This window comes from Lactuca virosa, chromosome 8, assembly GCF_052849685.1.
Source record: "Lactuca virosa cultivar CGN04683 chromosome 8, Lactuca_virosa_CGN04683_v6, whole genome shotgun sequence".
NCBI classification, from domain to species: Eukaryota; Viridiplantae; Streptophyta; class Magnoliopsida; order Asterales; family Asteraceae; genus Lactuca; species Lactuca virosa.
This window is the reverse complement of record NC_136433.1, coordinates 109,598,931-109,619,753: the sequence shown is the minus strand read 5'-3', so window position 1 is coordinate 109,619,753 and position 20,823 is coordinate 109,598,931. Positions and strand designations below refer to the sequence as shown.

At 35.8% G+C, this 20,823-nt stretch overlaps 1 pseudogene; it reads left to right on the top strand.

Annotated features, from left to right (window-relative positions):
• Positions 1–5,540: 5,540 nt before the first annotated feature.
• On the top strand, positions 5,541–7,911 carry LOC145132990 (cation/calcium exchanger 4 pseudogene; annotated as a pseudogene).
• The last annotated feature ends 12,912 nt before the right edge of the window (positions 7,912–20,823 follow it).

Here is a 20,823-nt window from a genome sequence, read left to right as displayed (position 1 = left end):
GGACCACTTTGAAAACTTCCAAAGTAGGCACCATGCAGAAGTCAGTCAAATACCAACAAAGAAAATTGAATTTTATTGACACCTGTACAAGAGAATTGGTTACGTATAAGTTTAATCAAAGAGATTAAAGAAATGAAATCAGCCATTCCCTTAGGGTGTGTGTGTGTGTTTGGTTTGTAGATTCTAATGGAATCCGAAACCGATATTCCTTCTCTATCTTGTTTGGTTGTTAAACAGACGGAATTTAATTCTGTTGGAATCCTTGAAATTCCATGTTAGATGACTTTTAGGTACTGTTTGACAGGTGGGACTGGATGAAACTGGACAGAACAAAAATTTTGAGATGATGTTTGGCATGAAATGGACAAGGACTAAATAAGTTATTGACCAAGTCAATGGGACAATTTGCTAAAAAACTAGTCCCACCCAAAAAGGTGGAACTGGATAGAACAAATCTATCGATACTTTCAATTTGACGAAACTGTCCGGTGCCCAAACAATTCCTCGATGCAAAGCGTCAAACTTATCAATATTTTTCGTTATCAAAAGCTTTCATGATAAGTCTCTTCCTTGTGTATCTTATATAATGGTATTCTAGAAACATTGCACATTGTTCAATGTTTATTTCTTGATTTGTTAGTCAAAATTTTCACATTTCAATTCAATGGATGATTTGTCATCAAGTTTCTTGAAAATTGGTACGCGAATTATCAATATTCTTTTTTCCCTCATAATAAAAAATTTCACATTTTGTTAATTTATTTACCATGAGTTGACGAGGGCTACTAATGCTGCTTAATTATTTAATATTTCGAATTTCATGAGCAAAACAAAAGATTGATGATGGCAATCTTACACAAATATATGATTGACACCTATGTACATCTTCAAATACATAACAAAAAGAAAACTTACACATATACGATCCAAATCGCTTCAGTTTTTTTTTTTTTTTTTTTTTTTTTTTTTTTTTTTTGTGTAGCTATTGATCATAATATTTGTTCCGGTTAGTTAAATTATTGGACTGCTAGATTAAGGAGTTGATGTGATATCGATTATTTGATATTAGAAATTGTTTTAATCAATATGATTTTAAATTTTTTTTTAAAATTTTTCTTGATGTTACGTGTATTAAATGAAGTTATTATTATTATTTTTTGTAAAAGGGTAATAAGGTAAATTCTACGTCTTGTTGTGTTCTGTTCTAATATAGCCAAACACTATATAGATTATTTGTTATGTTCTGTTCTGTTCAATCCAGTTCTGTTAAGTACAGTCCTGTTCAGTCCCGTCACACACGGTCCATCTACCAAACGGTACCTTATATTCCTAGGGGTGGGTGGAGTGGCATATTCAGGATTCAAAGATTCAAAATTTTGTCTTGTACACTTTAATTGATGTTACAAAATAAACGGGTCAAGTTATTTGGCGTCAATAATATCATCTAAAATAAGTTTAGTATTAACTTTTTGATACCAAAAATAAAATGTAATTTTGAAAAATATTTGTCAATATCTTATAATTGTTCACGAGTTTTCATATTTTGAAAATAATATATAATTGCGTCGTTGCTAAATGTTTAACATTTCTTTCTCAATATATGACACTAGACAATTATTTATAATTTGATCACTTATCTTATTGCACAAATAGTTTTTTTTATCAATTATATTGTTGACAATGCACACTCCACAATGGAGCAACAAGCAAAAGTAGTGTTAATTTCTGTAAAAGATATACTATTGGATATATTATATGTTTCGACTATCATTTTTTTTTTCAAGTTTTCAATTTCCTTTTAGTTATTAAACATTGAATATATTATATGCTTGTTTGTTTTGATCGTCATTTTTGCCAAATTTCTAATTACATTAAGTTATTAAACATTGCATCTAAAGTCAACAATATGATTTTTAAGATTTGCTCCAAGTGTTCTAAAGTCATGTTTGAGAACTCATTATGATAGCTTTTAGCCTTTATGATTAGTCCTTTCTCATTGAATGCTTGAAAAGATTTACTTGAACACAAAGAAACCATAAAAGCATGTAATATGTAATGTTGTGTACACTTCATTAAAGACGTTGCTAAGATCTTGAAGTTGCATATTTATGATTGAAATAAATCCTTCAATTTTGTAGTGTTGCATAAATTAATCTTCATGCTAAATATAATAGCTTGTTGATGATTAATTAGGAAAGTTGTGGAAAATAAATAACCTTCATAGTTGCTATCTTATGAACCTTTGTAACGACTTATTCCATCGAGATATGGATTTTCCATGCTCAAGTTTTCAATATAACAATTTTTATCGTTTAAAGGTGGTTCTCATCCTTTATCATGGTCTTTTTTTTTTGGGTAATATGGTGTTAAAATCATTTGTGACCATTTATTAAGTGTAGGAAAAAAATGAATTGTTAGCAACAACGACATGCTTTTGCTTAATGTTTAAAAGGAAAAGTAATAATGTTTCATAAACGAGAAATCAACTCAAAAAGGTCATTAATGTTGGCACGATTCCTTGTAACAAAAACAAATGCTAACTGGTGAATAGAATATGCAAAAGTTACTTCGTTCAAAATCAAGGTCGTTAAGCTATTAAATACATTTCTCATGTAACTAGCTCCCTTAAAGCGACGTGGACTCAATCTACATCGTGACAACAATGAATAAATTGTAGTATTGACTGACAAAACTGAAGTGTTATTGACAAGTTTTCATGCCAATAAACATCTCTACAACACATAAAATATTCATGTACCAATTAACATACAACCCTTCTGTTATGTATCAATATATACCTTAAAATTAATCATAGAAATGACACTCTATCAACCTTACCAAAATAGGGAGAACACTCAATCCATTCATGCATCCCTAGACATCTACCTCGTGAATGGATATACGGTCCCTATAGAGTCTTTTCTTATCTCGTTCTTGGGATATCATGATTGTCCAGACCAGTGTTGCACAAATCGTGGCGACCGATTAATCGAATGACGGTCTTAAACTGATTACGATTAAGGCTAGGCCAGCTAGCTTAATAGATTTTGATATCGGTCAACGTTGGTCCTTGGCGAATTTTTTTTTTAAAAATTCACGTTTTCAAAATTTCAAATATTATACCAAAATTTTCAAAATGTCAAATATTATACAAAGAAAATTTCAAATTTTCAAAAATCCAAAGTTTTAAATTTGCAAAATTTCAAATATTTATTTTCTTAGGATATATTAATTATTTTTAAATAATTTTATTAATAATTAATGGTCCTCGATTAATTCTCACCTAGACCGATTATTCCTTTAACCAAGTCGATCGTCGAACATTTTTTACAACCTTGGTCCGGACACTACATTATACTATGCAATCTCATTCAATGTATTCAAACATTTTTTACAACCTTGGTCCGGACACTACATTATACTATGCAATCACATTCAACGTATACATGACCAGTTTTTTTTAGTGACTCAGTCACATACAAATGTCATGCTCTATCTAGAAAACAATATCAACTTGTATAGTATAAATAATTATCATTTCAAAACATTTACAAGTTTAAAGCATAATGTATAAAAACCCCTTTATCTTTTCAATCATATAACTTGTACTTACTCTTTCAAATAGTTAATTTAATCAAAACTATTAACACTATGTCATGTACCGAATGGGAAAAATCCTCATGTACACACATTGTTAGTTAGTGAAGAGTAACTATCACTCCTTATCCTTCACTTTGTGCTTCTTGACCAATGTTCCCTAAATACCTATTTAATCAAAATAATAAGCTCATACGAAAACTTCTCTTTCAAAAGAGCTTTATTATATTCCATATTTTCATTTCCAATCTTCTATAATAACATAATATCATTATTTCACAATCTCACGGTTAAAACTAGTTAGGCTTCATGAAGAGCTTATCTTTATACCTTAATTCATTAAGATACCAGTTCAATCTCACGTATCTAGCAAAGCACCCAATTATGGTTCAAAATCATCATCTTTAAATTCAAGCAATAAACCATATTAAGGCTTGAAAACATGTTTACTACACCTACTACATAATTATCATCAAGATTCCATCTCTCTCTCTCTCTCTTTCTCTCTCATCACCCCTTTACACTTTCACCATTAAAGTTTTGTCTAAGCTTGCTGAGAAGAAGAAGTTACCTTCAACCCAAGATATAGAAGCCATGATTCTTGTCCTTCATGGAAATCCTTGGATAGAGCATCAACCTCTTAGTATTAAGGTCCTAAAATCTCCCCTAGATGGTCTCCAAACGGTGTGTGGTGAAATGAGGGGAAAGTAACCGACTTAACACATGATATAATGTATTTTTCTAGACCTTGACCCCTTTACACAACTGTATAACATGAAACACAATCATGTTTTGCCTAAATACTCCCAAAAGTGCCATAAAAAGCAATCTACTTCATTAAACTGAAGTTTAGACTGTTCGAACCTTTTGCACGACCGTGTAAGGCATTATGCAACAGTGTAACTCTCATTTTCTTCTTTAAGCAATGCACTTTACTCTCCAACTTCAATTGACCATAACTTCTTCATACATACTCATATTTTAATGATTTTTATATCCATATATTCGTATTCGAGTCAACTATAATTTCTTTTAGATTAATTATGCTAAAAAGTTTTACATTTTCATTTATAAACAAAGGGGTATAAATTATTTTTTTATCATAATAACCTTGTATCACATCTTTTAAATTAGGTAATTCACACAACTTAACAAAATTACATACCGTAACTTGTCATCTAAACTTTTTAAGGATGTTGCAGGTAAAATGGTAATTTCAGATTAAATTTGTAAAAAAATGAAACCATATAGATCAACTATGTAATACATTAAAACCATGGACACCATCATCATCAAGAGAAAAAAGTTAAGGACAAAACATATGAATTTGAAAAACCAAAAGGACCATTTATGTAAATTTGTCTATTAATAACGAACAAAGTTAAGGACAAAACATATGCATTTGAAAAACCAAAAGGACCATTTATGTAAATTTGTCTATTAATAACGAACATACTTTTTTCCTTATTTTTCGAAGGGCATATTCATAATGAGCATAACTATTTCTTTCTTGGACTAACAATATCATTTTGGACTTTCTTGATAAATCAGAACTCTTTTTTTCGTTGTAAAATTTTAATATTTATTATTAAATGAGTAAAAGTTTTGGTTATTAATGTCAAATTTTATTTTATAGACAAGATCTTTCATTTAGTTATAAAATAAACTACGTAAGTTTTAAATATTAATTTTAGAAAATACTTTTAAGCTAAAAATTAATGGAAAAATAATTTTAAGTTTTACGGGCATGTTATCATCCACTGTAAACAATAAAAGTAGTGTGTTTTAGAAACAAAAAGTATGTGCATTATTTTCTTGATGAAAACATGTGTTTATTTTTTTTCACTAAAACATATCTTTAATCTTTAAACGTAAATGATTAAGAAATCATATACCGGTTATACCCTTTTGAGTTTTGGCACATTTAATTAGTTGCCGAAAATGACAACCCCAGAACTCATCGGAATGATACCTTCTCATGAAAACTGAACCACTCGAATCGACTCAGTCTGTTCACAAAAAACCAAAACACAAGTCATCTCATCTCTCCTTCTTCAACATCAAGAGCCCTAAAAATTCCTCTCTTTCCCTTTCTCAATTTTGGGTTTTGCCTCCTTGATCTTATACACTTCTGTCATTCTTGATCTTCTTTACCTATTTCAATTCTCGAAATCGAAATCTTATCGAATCATATGCGATCACTTCTTTTCACTGATGATACCCAATTACCTCAACTTATTACCCAAATCATTATTTCTTGATCTCCTTAGTCAAATTGGAAAGGAAGATCATAAAACTAGGTTTCTGTTGTTGTAAATGGACCACCGCTTCCGGATACCCTTCAATTCCCGTGGTTCTTTGCATGGTGTTTTCAGCCTTGTATTTCTCGTGTTTTGCTTTCACCAACAGACCCATAAATGGAACTACAAGGGTACCAACCGGGTCGGTTTGCTGGGTACTCCACGAAACTTGGGTATCAAGACCCCACCTGATTGTACAGGACTAAATCATCATGAAGGTTATGAAAGTGTATGTGAGTTCTTATTAGCTAACCCTCAATGTAAATCCGATGGGTTTTTCAATTACATGAACTTCTTCTACTGTTCTTCTCAAAACCATGCTTTCTTTGGTTACATTGTACTCGTTTTATGGCTTGCTGCCTTGTTTTATCTTTTGGGCAACACAGCTGCCGATTATTTCTGTTGTTCTCTTGAAAAGTTGTCGAATTTATTGAGATTACCACCCACTGTCGCAGGGGTCACCTTGCTTCCATTAGGAAACGGTGCCCCTGATGTATTTGCTAGCATCGCTGCTTTTGTGGGCACCGATAATGGCGATGTTGGACTCAATAGTATTCTGGGTGGAGCCATTTTCGTGACGTGTGTTGTTGTCGGGACTATTTCTATCTGTGTGGCTGATCAGGTTGTGAATATCGATAAGAAATGTTTCATTAGAGATGTATCTGTGTTTCTTTTTGCCGTTGTTTCTCTTGCTTTCATCTTGCTTATCGGAGAGGTTAGTGTCGGTGGCGCAATCGCGTTTGTTTTTATTTACATTGTTTACGCCGCCTTAGTTGCCGCTAACGAGTTCTTGAGACAAAGAGATGGGATTTTGAACATTGAGACAATAAGTGTCCCGTTGTTGGCTGTTACTCAAATGGATGGTTACGAAAATAAAGATATTGAATCAATAAACATGTCTTTCACGGATTCCGATGATGTCCCGCTCTTGATTGAATCAAAGGTTCCGCACTGGATGTGGGGTTCAAACGTGTCAATTTACTCCGAGGTTCTTGGACATATGGAAGATAACCCAAAGCCTCTTTGGGGATGGAAGGATGAAGAACATAACAATTCATCACTTTCGTGTTCTAAACTATTTTCATGTCTAGAATTCCCGTTATCATTGCCAAGACGGTTGACAATTCCAATAATCGAGGAAGGAAGATGGTCAAAAGGTTACGCTGTCGCCAGCGTAACCCTAGCCCCTTCACTCCTCGCGTTCCTATGGAACAACGTGTATGGTAACAACCGACTAGCTGCTGTGCTAATCTACTTAGCTTGCGCACTAGTCGGTTGTTTCTTTGGTGGGGTTGTGTTTATATGCACAAACGCAAACCACCCACCTCAAAAATGGGTGCTTCCATGGGTTGTTGGAGGATTCTTTATGAGCATTGTTTGGTTCTACATGATAGCCAATGAGCTAGTTTCTTTATTGGTAGCATTTGGTCTGATATTCGGAATCAACCCATCAATCCTTGGGTTAACAGTTTTAGCATGGGGGAACTCGATGGGTGACTTGATGTCAAATGTTGCATTGGCGGTTAATGGCGGTGAAGGCGTGCAGATTGCAATATCCGGTTGCTATGCGGGCCCAATGTTCAACACGCTTGTGGGTTTGGGGATTTGTATGTTGATTGGATCATGGTCCAAGAGACCGGAGTCTTATAAAATGGGTGGTGATGTGGGGCTGTTTTGTAATATTGGGTTTTTGGTGGTGGGGTTGGTTTGGTCGCTGGTGGTGTTGCCGAGAAATGGGATGCAGCCAAGCAAGTTGTTAGGGATAGGGCTTATGGGGATTTACGTGGTGTTTCTTGGAACTCGATTAGGGATGTCAATCGGTGATGGATCACTTGACAATACTGGCTGAACAGACTGTTGTCAGCACGTAGATATGTTTTTTTAGTGTACAGTTTTGTTGTTTACTTTACTCACGTAGCTGTTATTGGGTTAACTGGGAGTCTATTTGTAGTTCGATTTGTATAGTTGGATTGGATCTTTGCACCCAATTGATTGCTTACCATGTTTGCTTTTAGCATTTTTATTAAGCGAGGCACACTAATTTGAAATTGGGTCCAATTTGTTTGCCATATAAACATAACCTAACTGGCTAAGTAGCCCAGCGGTAGCGAGACAATGTTTTAAAATCCAGTTATTTAGTTAACCCGATATACCGAACATGTCACAGATCAACCGGTTTGACTTAATCTAATATTCAGATTTTTTAAACTTTTTATATATACCTACATATAATTTTGTCTTTTTCAACCAGGCAAAAAGAAATCAGATATTAATTCAAAAAATAAAAGACTTTTTATTGAAAGACAAGATGCTTTGGAGTTGGAATATACATGGGAAAAATTAGAGGATATGTTAAGTACACCTAACACTTTGAATCTATAAAATCTCAACTGCTCGTTGAAATGAAATATGTAAGTTTAATGAAGTTTTTTACTTAACATGAAAAGATTGATGTTTCAAAGAAGAGAGAAGAAAAACAGTGGTTTTTACTAGTATACAGTACTTATAAAATTATAAAGGTTTTAGACTTCTAAAAAGAAGATATAGTAAATTTAGAGATACTATGTTAAAGTCATTAATTTATGATGTAGTTTTATGTTTTGTAATTTCTATAATAGAGTACAAAAAGTTTTCATCTTAAATTAGGGTTTTGGTTATTCTTAGAGTTAACATCTTTCATTTTTTTTAACGGCAACTTGAATGGTTAGATGTTAGTGTTAATACTCCAATTTTTGTTAGCACCAATGATCGAACCCTGACATCCCCATTCTCCCATACTAAGAGGCTAAGCCTATACCAGTTGGGCTATTCCCAATTGGCTTTTACTATGTTACTTTTGCTCAAATGATTGTTTTGTTTTAAATATGTGTTTGATGTGAGGAAAAAATAACCAATCCTAAAAGCCATAATTAATATTAATTGAAGTGCAATGGCGCACATAAAAGACTAATGATTTCCAAAAATAACACCTTGATATCCTTAATATCTACGGGACCATGGGTTATTAGTTGTCTTCCAAAATACTTCCGTTTTGGCATGGTAAATGTCCAAAATAAAGATTTAATGAATGAGAAATTCACGAAAATATGATATCACCTCTAAAAATTGTTGGCTAAAAATATGAGGATGAAAATGTTGTGTTTATAAAAGATTAAATATGTTTGTTTCGGTTTCATATCTATCATCATTGAGTCAAGCGTCAATGGAGATAACTTGTCATTGTCCGTGGGTGTATTGTTTAGCTTTTGGGAGTTTATACCTTCTAACAGTTATGAAAAAACTGGTTTCAAAGAAAAAAAAACTTCGTTCCGCAACAGCAGCAGAAGCTATTAACTTTTGGGTTAAATAAAAAACTTCAAATCAAAAGCTACTTCAACGAAGATTTTAACAAAAAGGTTCTTTTTTTTTATTTTAATTTTAACATATTGATATAAATACAATTAAAAATAAATAAATCATATTCATATTTTTAACGATTATGATGTCTTTATTTGAAACAAAATATATATATATATATATATATATATATATATATATATATATATATATATATATCTTATACAATTAAATTTAAATATAGTTTTAACAATTTTGATGTGTTTATTTAAAACAATCACGTCAACGGGTTTTATAATTTATTAATTTTCTAACAAAATAATAAACATTTAATATATATATATATATATATATATATATATATATATATATATATATATATATATATATATATATATAAACCAAAATTTATATAATACAATAATATCGTTTCTTTAGAATGCCGAAACACTTGTAATATGAAAAAAATGTTTTGTCTCGGTCCTTAAAAAATTGAAAAGTATTAATACTTTACTTGTAAAACAATCATCATTTACTAATATACATAATTTTTTTTACCAATTTAGAAGCTTAATTGCTGTATTTGGTATTAAAATTTGGATGGTTTTTAACTTTTGAATATTATAGTTTAGAAAAATTAATTTATCATAATTATTTTTCAATTTTACTTTATATCCAAATCACTTTTTATGTAATTTTAATATCATGTAATTTTAATCTGAAAATTTAAACTGCTTGTATCGAACACACTTATACAAGTAAAAGTGCAATTTCCAACTTCCAGCTTTCAGTTATTTTTGCCGAACACACACTACAATTTTGCAAACAAGTATAAACACATTTTAGTTTCGTTTCATAACATATCATTTGAATTAAAGACGTATTCAAAGTTTTTGTACATGTCAACGGTCTATCCTTATTAATTTTGATAGATTTTCCAGTTTGAAGCAAAGAATCGTATCAAAAGCTTTTATACATGTCAATGTTCCAATTATTTCATATGAAATAGACAAGTAGTCGATTGCGTTTATTATGGCTCACCGGCTAAGTAAACATCAATCACATGGATGATAGTGGGCATGTGGAAGACAGAGATGGTCGCTAGCTAGGTCTTTGTCAATACCACTTGTTGATAATTATATTTAAAAAATGATACACGAAATATATAGCTCGTGATTATCATGTAATATAATCTTTTAAAATAGATCGGGAAGATCCTGAAGAGGTAGGAATTTTTTTACATACCACAAAAACCATATTTCAAAAGTCAGACTAGACTTTGGGAAACTTGGGTGATTGATCATGGCTCATCATGACAATGGGCCTAAATTTTTTATATGTGTTATGGTACAGTAACAGATAAGACTTAGAATGCATTCCATGACAAACGAAGGATTGAGTCAAAATCAATACCTTTTGTTCTAAAAGGTTTGAATCACCTTTGGTAAGTTTTGTTACTTTTAGTCATATAAAATTAGCTCGAAATTGTGAGTTTTGTTTTTTTTACAAATAAAATTTGAGTTAATATATTATCTAGGGTTATTTTTATTTTACAAATGATATTTGACTGTGTATTAAGCATTTATATGTTTGATAAATTATTTATGGTTCAAAATATGGATTAATAGATTATTTAGGTTATGTAAATGTGTAGATTGTAATTTGTCTTCAATGTGTTTGTCAAATTGAAAAGGAAAATGTTGTAGGTTGGATATTTAGAACAAGAACACCCAAACCCATTAAAAAGAAAATTTTCAAACTGAAACAGAATTGTTTGTGATTTTTGAACTATATTATAACTATAACTCTACAACAACATCCACACCTTGTTTATTAGTAAATTGATTACCAGTAATTTAGTATTTTTCATTGTTTCAATTGTTACTTTGGGGTTTTTGGGATTACTTTTTAAGGTCAAAAGTACTTTTTGTAAAAAGACTTTTGATTACTGACTTTTTCCAAAAGAAAATTTTTAAAATGTGTTTGTATTTGCTTTTAGAGTAAAAATCAACTTTTCAGTTAAAAAGTTTTAAAAAATACAAAAAGATATGATTTGTGACTTTCGAAAACCCAACTTTTCATTTTATACAAAAAAGTAATTTTAAAAGATCTTTTCCATCAACCAAAAATTTTTTGCAATTTTTTGACTTTTTGAAAAAGTTAAAAATCAAAAGTTGTTTTAAAACCAATCCCAAACACCCTCTTTATGCCAAATTGCCAAATATATATATATATATATATATATATATATATATATATATATATATATATATATATATATAAAGTATGATCAAATAGGAACTCAAAAAATAATAGGAACCGCAAAAACAATTTTTGGCCTTAAGATTGAAAAAATAAATGACTAGAATTTGATTTTATTTATCGTCAAAATCTCGCGAGATGGTATGACATTTTCGTAATTAATTGCGAAATTTTGATAATTTTCGGGAAAAGTTAATTGTTTGGATGATACAAGTGACAACATCAAAAAGATTAAAAAAAAAAGAACAAAAAAAAGAAAATTCGGCCATATGACCTCTCCAGTAGCTGACACATGCCCTCACCTCAACAAAACAAGTGTCTAGCCCTTTTTGGTTGGTGAGTTTTTTTTTCCACCCGCTTAGTTTTTTGGCCATAACTTTTTTTTTTGAAAAAAAAATGAAAAAACCAAAGTTCTTAAAATTTAATTCTCTACAAAATGAGCACAATCATGAAATTTTGAAAAAAAATATTTTTTTATTTTTTATATTTATAAAAAAACCCAAAAAAAATTCTCCAAAAATTATAAAAATTTAAGGAATATTTCTACTCACTATTCTCATGACTTTGTAAAAAGAATTTTTAAAAAATAAGGTGTTTTAGATACCAAACTTTATTTTAAAAGATTAAAAGTTTTAAAAAAAATGTTGAACATAATATGATGCAAATAAAGATGATTCCAAATATTTATAATTAAAAAATATAATGATTCAATATGTTTATGATCATTAACTTGTTATGATCTAAAAATATTTTGATTTAAATATTTAATGTGTAACATCCCATTTTTCGAGTCCAAAAATTTTGATTTTTATATAACAATTTAGAAAACATTCATAAGAAAATATCATGAAGTCATATCATTTCGTAAAAACCATAATCTCATGTCTGAAATCATATCGTAAAAGTAGTAACAATGTCAGAGTACAATCCCAAGAAATCTCATAATGCGGAATCCAGTGTGTGTATGATGTGCAGCTACCGCGCCGGCTCCTTCCCCTTCGCTGAAGAGGTACCTGAAACAAAACTGAAAACTGTAAGCACGAAGCTTAGTGAGTTCCCCCAATCGTACCACATACCATACAATCATATAGCATACATACTGTCGGGCAATTCTGGGGTGCCCGATCTACCCGGTACGACCATTCTCGGGTGCCGACCTACCCGTGTCAAGCCATTCTGGGGTGATGACCTACCCGTCGGTCCTAACAACCGACCCTCGGGGACTATTCCACCCCTACTGCTACTATCACATATATCATAACATAAACATACTATCAGACATATCTGGGGCGTCCGAACTACCCTTCGGTCCTAACAACCGAACTTGGGGACTATTCCCTTCCTACTACCACTATCACATATAATATATCATGCCAGCATATAAACATATCATCACATACTGTCAGACATATCTGGGGTGCCTGACCTACCCTTCGGTCCTATTGGTGGGTCGGCATTGTGGCCGTAGACCCACCGCTACTGGAAGGTAACTCACCTTGAACGAAGCTGCTGATAATCTGCGCGGGGAAAATCTCTGTCTGCTGCTTCTCCGGAAATCCTCCGGCTATAATCCCCACAAAACACTTAGTCAGAGTCTGATATCTATTCTCAGGGTAAAATGACCATTTTACCCCTGACCAAGTCCAAGACAAAGTCAAAGTCAACTTCCAGTTAACCCGACTCGCCAAGTTGGGCCGCCAACTCGTCGAGTCCCTATCCTTTCATCTGTCCTTCTTCACGCCTCTACTCGTCGAGTTTGGCAACGACTCGACGAGTTCTCCTTCTAGAACAACCCTAGATGAACCTTCATCCGACTCGCCGAGTTGTATGAACAACTCGTCGAGTTCATCCTCAAGAGTTGGGAGATTGCCTTGGACTCGCCGAGTCTGTTCATGTACTCGCCGAGTCCTATGAACTCCAGGACTATGGCTTATCCCAATACGTTGGGGTCACTCCCCCGGACCCTCTAAAACCTTTCCAGCACTCCACTGGGTCTCCTTAACCCATAACAGAAAAGGGGAGTCTAACCTCGGACTCGCCGAGTCCCAAGAACGACTCGCCGAGTCGATACAGTCCAAATCTTATTTCTTCGATTTCTGGGGTACAACTCTTGTCCAAATGTTAGATCTAGGTCCCTAAACTCGATCTAGCACGTAAAGTTACGAACTTTATGTGCATGCATGGGACTTTGAGTCTAAAAGGCTCTAAAAGAGACTCTTGGGTTGCATGGGGGCTTCCATGGGTGCAAAAGCAGCCCCTTTCTGCCTTGTAATTCCTCCATGGACCTAGATCCGAAGCCTCAACCCCCAACCATGCTTGCAATCATGGTTGGTTACCAAGAATGGCTTATAAAAGCCCTAAATCTCCCCAAAAAGGGATCTAGCAAAAGAACAAGCAAGGTATCGACTTTATACCTTCTGTGAACTGCAAATGGTGCACAAACTTGAACTCCCTTGGTCTCCTCTTGATTCCTCTAGGCTTTTCCTTCTCCTTTGAGTTCAAAATCACCAAAAAGCACCACAAATGCCTTAGCTCTTTATACAAACGGCTAGGGTTTGTTATGGGGGTTTTCTGGAAGCAATAGGGACGAAGGGTGGCTGAATGAGATGTTTAAATAGGGTGCAAACCCTTAGATTAGGGTTTTGTCCAGTCAGAGTCTCCTCGTCGAGTCTGAAGCCGACTCGACGAGTCCGTCATTTAAATCCCGAATCAAATCCGTTTCTACTCGACGAGTTGGTCCTTCAACTCGCCGAGTCCCAGGCCAAAAATGCAAAATATTTAAATAAAATACATATCAGGAACCAGGTGCTACATAATGATCCTTAATTATTATATTTTTTATGATTCTAAATTAAATGATTCAAAAAATATAATGATCCAAATGTTGTATTGAACAAAAAACTTTATTTAATTTAGTATATTATGATCCAAATTAATATGATTAAAAAATGTATAATGCATAATATCGTTATGATTCAGAATACTATGATTTAAAATTTTATGATCCAAAAATAATATGATTAAAAAAAAGTATGAATGAAAAATATTATGATCCTTAATATTCTTTTTATTTAAAATTTTATAATTATTAAACATTAAAAACTCAAACCAATATTTAGTTAAAAAAAACCCTACTATCTTCAAGTATATAGTAAAGATATTAAAAAAATAATAATAATAATAATAAAAAATAACGAAAAAAATAACTTTCTTTTCAAACTAAAAAAATATAAAAACATTAAAACTAAGCATATATCTATTTAATAAAAATTGAATTTTTTAATGAAAAATAAAAAGAAATACTAAACAAACGAAAAAAAAAACAAAATAAATGAAAAAGCATAGAAAAAACTCATTTAAATGACGTTCTATGGACGTTCGTCGCACAAGATTATTCCCTCAAGTCCGTAATACGTTCCATGTACGTGCGTCGCGTGCGAACACGTCACTGTAACACCCGATTCCCGGTACGTATTTTAAATAGAAGTATTTGCATTTTTACACTGAGACTCGACGAGTTGGAGGCCCAACTCGTCGAGTAGACTGAATTATGGACGTGGGTTTTAAGTAATCTACTCGACGAGTCGGGAGCCCGACTCGACGAGTAGGACTGCCTGGATGAAACCCTAATATTTAGGGTTTGCGCCCTATTTAAACACATTATCTTGTCCCACTTCAACCTCCATCGTCTCTCACAGTCCAGAAAAGCCCTAACTCGAAACCCTAAAGCATTTGGAGTGTTCTTGAGCCAGTTTTGTGTGTTTGTGGTTGTTTGAAGCTTGAAGAAAGAAGTGGAAGCTTGGTGGTTCCAGAAGAAGCAAGTAGATCCAGAGGTTTTGCTTCATTTCCAGCTCATTCAAGGTAAAAAGCTTCAACCTTGACCATTTATCTCTTAGATCTCTAGTTAGGACAAGTTTCTACATTTTCTAAGTATTAGTAGAGCCATTTTCGGGACTTTGTGGTTCTAAGGGGAAAGACTTCAGATCTGGAACCATTGAGGATTCCCATGGCATAAATGTGCCAACTTTATGGCCATGGGGGTCCCATGCATCATATAAACCTCATTTTAGAGCCTTTTGAGCCAAAAACCACATGCATGAACGTAAAGTTCGTAGCTTTACGTGCAATATGGACCCTAGGAGGTCAGATCTATGTTTTGGATGCATTAGGACCATCTAAAATCGACTGAATAGTTTTGGACATAGAGGAACTCGGCGAGTCGCTTAGGTGACTCAGCGAGTCAGGTAGCATTTTCCCCAAAACCCCTTCTGATATCGATTAGTGTGTTGAGTTGGAAGGAGACTCAGGCAGTTGGGTCCATTATGGACCTGAAGATCAACGTACTCGACGAGTTCAAGGATGAACTCGGCGAGTTTGAGGCAATATCCCAACCATATAAAGATGAACTCGACGAGTTCAAGGATGAACTCAGCGAGTCCAGGACTAAACACCTTAACTCGGATGAAGATGAACTCGATGAGTTCAAGGATAAACTCGGCGAGTCAGTTATAGAAGGTCCCGACTTTATTTAAAGGAGAACTCGGTGAGCCCTTGTAAGGATCGGTGAGTAGGGTCGAAGTCTTGGCGTTTGCATGATTTCGGAACTCGACGAGTTGTGGGGCCAACTCGGCGAGTTGAGTCAACTGGGTGTTGACCTTGCCTTTAACTTTGACATGAGTTGACCAGGAAATGGTAATTAAGGAAGATTGTTATGTGTAGGATCTGAGAGGAGTTGATTCTGGGAGCAAGTACAGTTCAGACACTTTACGACATTGAGGTGAGTTACCTTCCAGTAGGAGTGGGTCTACGGCCACAATGTCGACCCACTAGTAGGAGTTAGTTGAGAGATGATTGTCTTTGTGATAATTATGTAACGCCCCGTTTATTTAAATAAATTAATAAATGTAAGTCCCAGACTAATTTGTGAAGAATTTAGAAGTTGGAGGTTAAAAGTGTAAAATCCGGATTAGTTTTGTACGTATTTATGAAGGCAGGGAGTAAATGGTAATTTATGAGACTTCATTTGAAGAGCTTATGGAAGATAGGGGGCTGTTTGGTAATTTTCGTACATAAAATATAAAGGATTTAATGCTGAGGGTTCATTTGGTAATAATGGGATTGAATTTGAAAGAAAAGGGAAGGGGGAGGGACTGATATTGTTATTATAGCATAATGTTTTGAGGGATCGGGTATATAGCTTAATGTAACCCTAACCCTAGGAATGAGAGGTGCAGCTGTCACCTTACCATCCATCCGCCCCCCCCCCCTCTCCTCCGATCTCCGGTGCCATTTCCCTTTGCTGTTCAAGTTGCAACCATCTCCAATGAGGTCGCCAATCGCCGGAGATCGCCAACAACCACCAGCCATCCACCTTCTTCGTTGCTGTCCCGATCGGATGAAGCCACCCTCGCCATTGAACGCCACCTCAACGCTGCTGCCGGCCGGAGATGGCATGGGCAGTCGGGAGAGTTACCGAGACCCACGAAGGAGGCTGTGAACGACTATGTTGGAGCATGATCGGCGGGACCTCCACTCTTCTCCTTATTTTCCCCTTCGTTCGCTGCCATGAAGGGGGTCTCACCCACCACCGCCATCACCGCCGATGACATTGCTGCTGCTGTTTCCGTTGAAGTCAGTTCGTTCCCGGTCATGGGTTGTATCCTCGTGTGTTGTGTCGCTGCTTTGCGGAGAACCAACAAGAGAACTGCCACCACCTCACGGTGGTGGCTGTCACCACAAGAAGTCGTCGCTGCCGTCGCCTTGTATCACCACCGCCACCGTACGCCGCTAGGAGGGTGGTTGGTTTCCTTTTTTCCGAGCAAAGAAGTGAAGACGTGCGTATTTCAGTTAGTGTGTATGGGTGTGTATAGCTGGAGTTCCCGGAAACGGCATCACCACCACCATAGGGTGATGGCTGCCGCCAAGCGCCACCGCCGGCCACCATGGTGTGGCTGTGTGTGTGTGTTAGTTAGTTAGTGTGTGTTAGTGAGTGTGTGTGTGTGTGTTATTTTGGATAAAACCTTGTAACTGTAATTAGTATTGGATAATAAAAATAAAAATAACCACCACCATAAGGTGGTGGCCGCCGCCGTGAGCCGCCATTCTCCACCACTACCCGAGGTGGTAGTGGGTGGTGCCCCACTAGCAAAACCCTAATGGACCTAGCAAAACCCTAATGGGCTTAAGGATTAGTTTTGGGCCTATTGGGCCATGTTTGGGTGAAAACCCTAATTAGGGTTTAGAAAACCCTAATTGTGAGTAGTTAGGCCTTGGACTTATTGGACCCACTTTTGGGCTATTGAGATTGGATTGTGTATTAAGCCCAATTTCTCCATATCATTTATCTAGTAGAGTAAAGGACTTAATGGATTAAGTCCTTATTGGGTTAAGTAAGAAACACTTAACTCTAATCATCATTTTATGTGAAACCCTAATTTCACTTGGGCTTTGTGTTGGGCCATCCAAGAACAAGCAAATGGACTAGAGTAATTAGTTGGGCTTTAGGATAAGGCCCATATGAAGGATTGGGCCCAATTTGGAAAATTGGGCCATAGTTGGGGCCTAGATGGTTGTATTGATATTGGGCCCCTAGAATGAGACATGTTGGACTGGACTAATCAATTGGGCCTTAAGGGAAGTCCATGTAGAGGTTTGGGCCCAATTTGGAAAATTGGGCCATATGTTGGGCTTTGATCCCTAGTTGACTTTGGGCCTATGGATTGGGCCTTGGGCTTGGGTAAGCCAAGCTAGGGGTAATATAGTAATTATCCAAAGTATGCATTTATAGTTATGTGTTAGACCCCAATTAGTAATTGGGTGTTATTTTGGTGTTGACAGTTCGGGGAATCTGTCATCCAGCAACTGGGGTTGAGTCTGCGGGACTTCAGCAGTGTGGGATTGTGTCTACGGGACTTCAGCAGTGTGAGGTGAGTTTTCCTTCCAGTAGGAATGGGTCTACGGCCACAATGCCGGCCCGTTTAGTCAGCAGTAGTTCCGGACTTCGGTCTGATGCAGTAGTTCAATGTGCTTGATGTCTTTGTGATTCAAGCATGTCTTTGTGTTATGTGTTCCAGACTTCGGTCCGATGCAGTATGCAGTATATGTGTTTATGCTAGTAGTTATGATTATGCTATGCTATGTTCAGTCAGTTCCGGACTTCGGTCCGATGCAGAGGGCAAGGCCCTGGTTAGTTCCAGACTTTGGTCCGATGCAGTTTCCGGACTTCGGTCCGATGCAGAGGGCAAGGCCCTGGTTAGTTCCGGACTTCGGTCCGATGCAGTTTCTGGACTTCGGTCCGATGCAGAGGGCAAGGCCCTGGTTAGTTCCGAACTTCGGTCCGATGCAGTTTCCGGACTTCGGTCCGATGCAGTGGGCAAGGCCCAGTAGTTGCTTTATATGTTATTGTTTGGTATGTGGTAGTTTGGGGGAGCTCACTAAGCTTCGTGCTTACGGTTTTCAGTTTGGTTTCAGGTACTCAGTTTTCAAAAGAGGAGCTCGGGAAGATTGCAGTGCACACACCATTTGTTCAGCCTGGGATGTTTATACTCTGATATATTTGACAGTTGTTATGATATTTTGAGATACATTGTTTATGATTCTTATATCACGTTTGATGAATATGGTTTTATTACTGATTTAAAACGAAATTTTCAGACTGTATTTTTGGGATGTTACAAGTTTGTATCAGAGCCTTGGTTTGAGGGATTCGGGCACACTCTCGAGTGTATCTGAACTCAGACTATGGTAGTGGTATAAAGTTTTCAAAAGAAAAGAGTTTTAGAAAACCAAGAAGAAACTTAAAAAGAAACGAGTTTTAGAAAAAGCGAAAAGAAATTTTAGAAAGAAAAGAACTTTGAAAAGAGAAAAGGGTGTGGTGCATGCAATCAGTCGAGCTCAAGTAAGTACGCCCAAATTACCCATACAAGTTTATGTTATGATATGAGTATCAGCTTTATGAGAACTGCATGCTAGATTAGGACTGAGAATCTTGGAAGGATTCCTTATGTGCCTATTGTATGAGTATCAGCTTTATGAGAACTGCATGCTAGTTTAGGGCTAAGGATCTAGGAAGGATGCCTTATGTGCCTATTGTATAAGTATCAGCTTTATGAGAACTGCATGCTGGTTTAGGGCTAAGGATCTAGGGAGGATGCCTTATGTGCCTATTATATGTGTACCAGCTTATTGAGAACTGCATGCTAGTACAGATTAGTCAGTATGATAGCCAGAGTAGTATATGCTTGATTATGTGTACTCAACGCCCAAATGCTGCTTGCTTTGTGCTTTTAGGAGTTCTAGTTGTCTTTCACTAACTAGTAAATGAATATGTTAAGTTATATATTGCAAGGACTAAATAATTTCAGAAGGTTAGGTCTAGCTCTATTTCGCAGCTCTTGTTTGAGTCCAACCGTTGTAGGGTAGGATCTCTCATTCGAAGAATTATCTAGTCTGAGTAATATGTAATAGTATTCGCGAGCTAGTTAGGGGAATAACGCAGGGACTTCTTATGCAGCTGATGGCGGAGAGTGGGTTGGTGATTACCCTAGGGCAAGTCTAGGATGAGATTAGCATGAGATCAGCAGTAGTAGTAGAAGGGACTTGGTGGAATCGAGGCAGTACTTGAGGAAAGTACGGATAGATGTGGAAGGTAGTATGGGCCCGTACTACTGAAAGCAGAGGATCCGTGCTCGAATCAAGGAAGACTGAGATGAACCCAGGAAACTTGTAGTGTGTGAGATCCCTCGAGTTTGGATGAGTATTGTGATGTTAGTGATCGTATGTTGCCGAGTATAGTGGCGCTACGTGGTAGACCAGATGGTAGTTTTGGTGTCGACGAGGGATCAGGCTCAGACTCTGGGGCCGGGCAGATTGATGATCAGATGAGGGAGTTCATTCCATCTGAGAATTACGCGCAATATCATTGACCAGACTCTTGTGATCCTCAGTGTGATCAAGGAGGGATTATAGAGATTTGTGATGAGAGGCCGAGTGCATTTTGCACTAAGATAACAGTCATGATAGAGACTCGTACGTTGATGTTTCGAGAATTCAGAGTTTGTGAGGCTTCATATTGTTATAGGGGTTAGGGACCCCATTGTTAGCAGCAGATGGTTGGCAGATGTCACCAACACTTTTCATACCAGACGTTGTCTCGAAAGGAGACAAGATCTGACTTACTTCCTGTCTCCTGAGGGATAGAGCACGAGATTGATAGGAAGAGGTTGGTAGTGAGTTGAGTGATGATGCGGTTAATGCTAGGTCATGGGATGACTTTTAGACCAGATTCTGGGCAGAGTGTGCCCAGGTGATTGAGGCGCAGCAGTTGGCA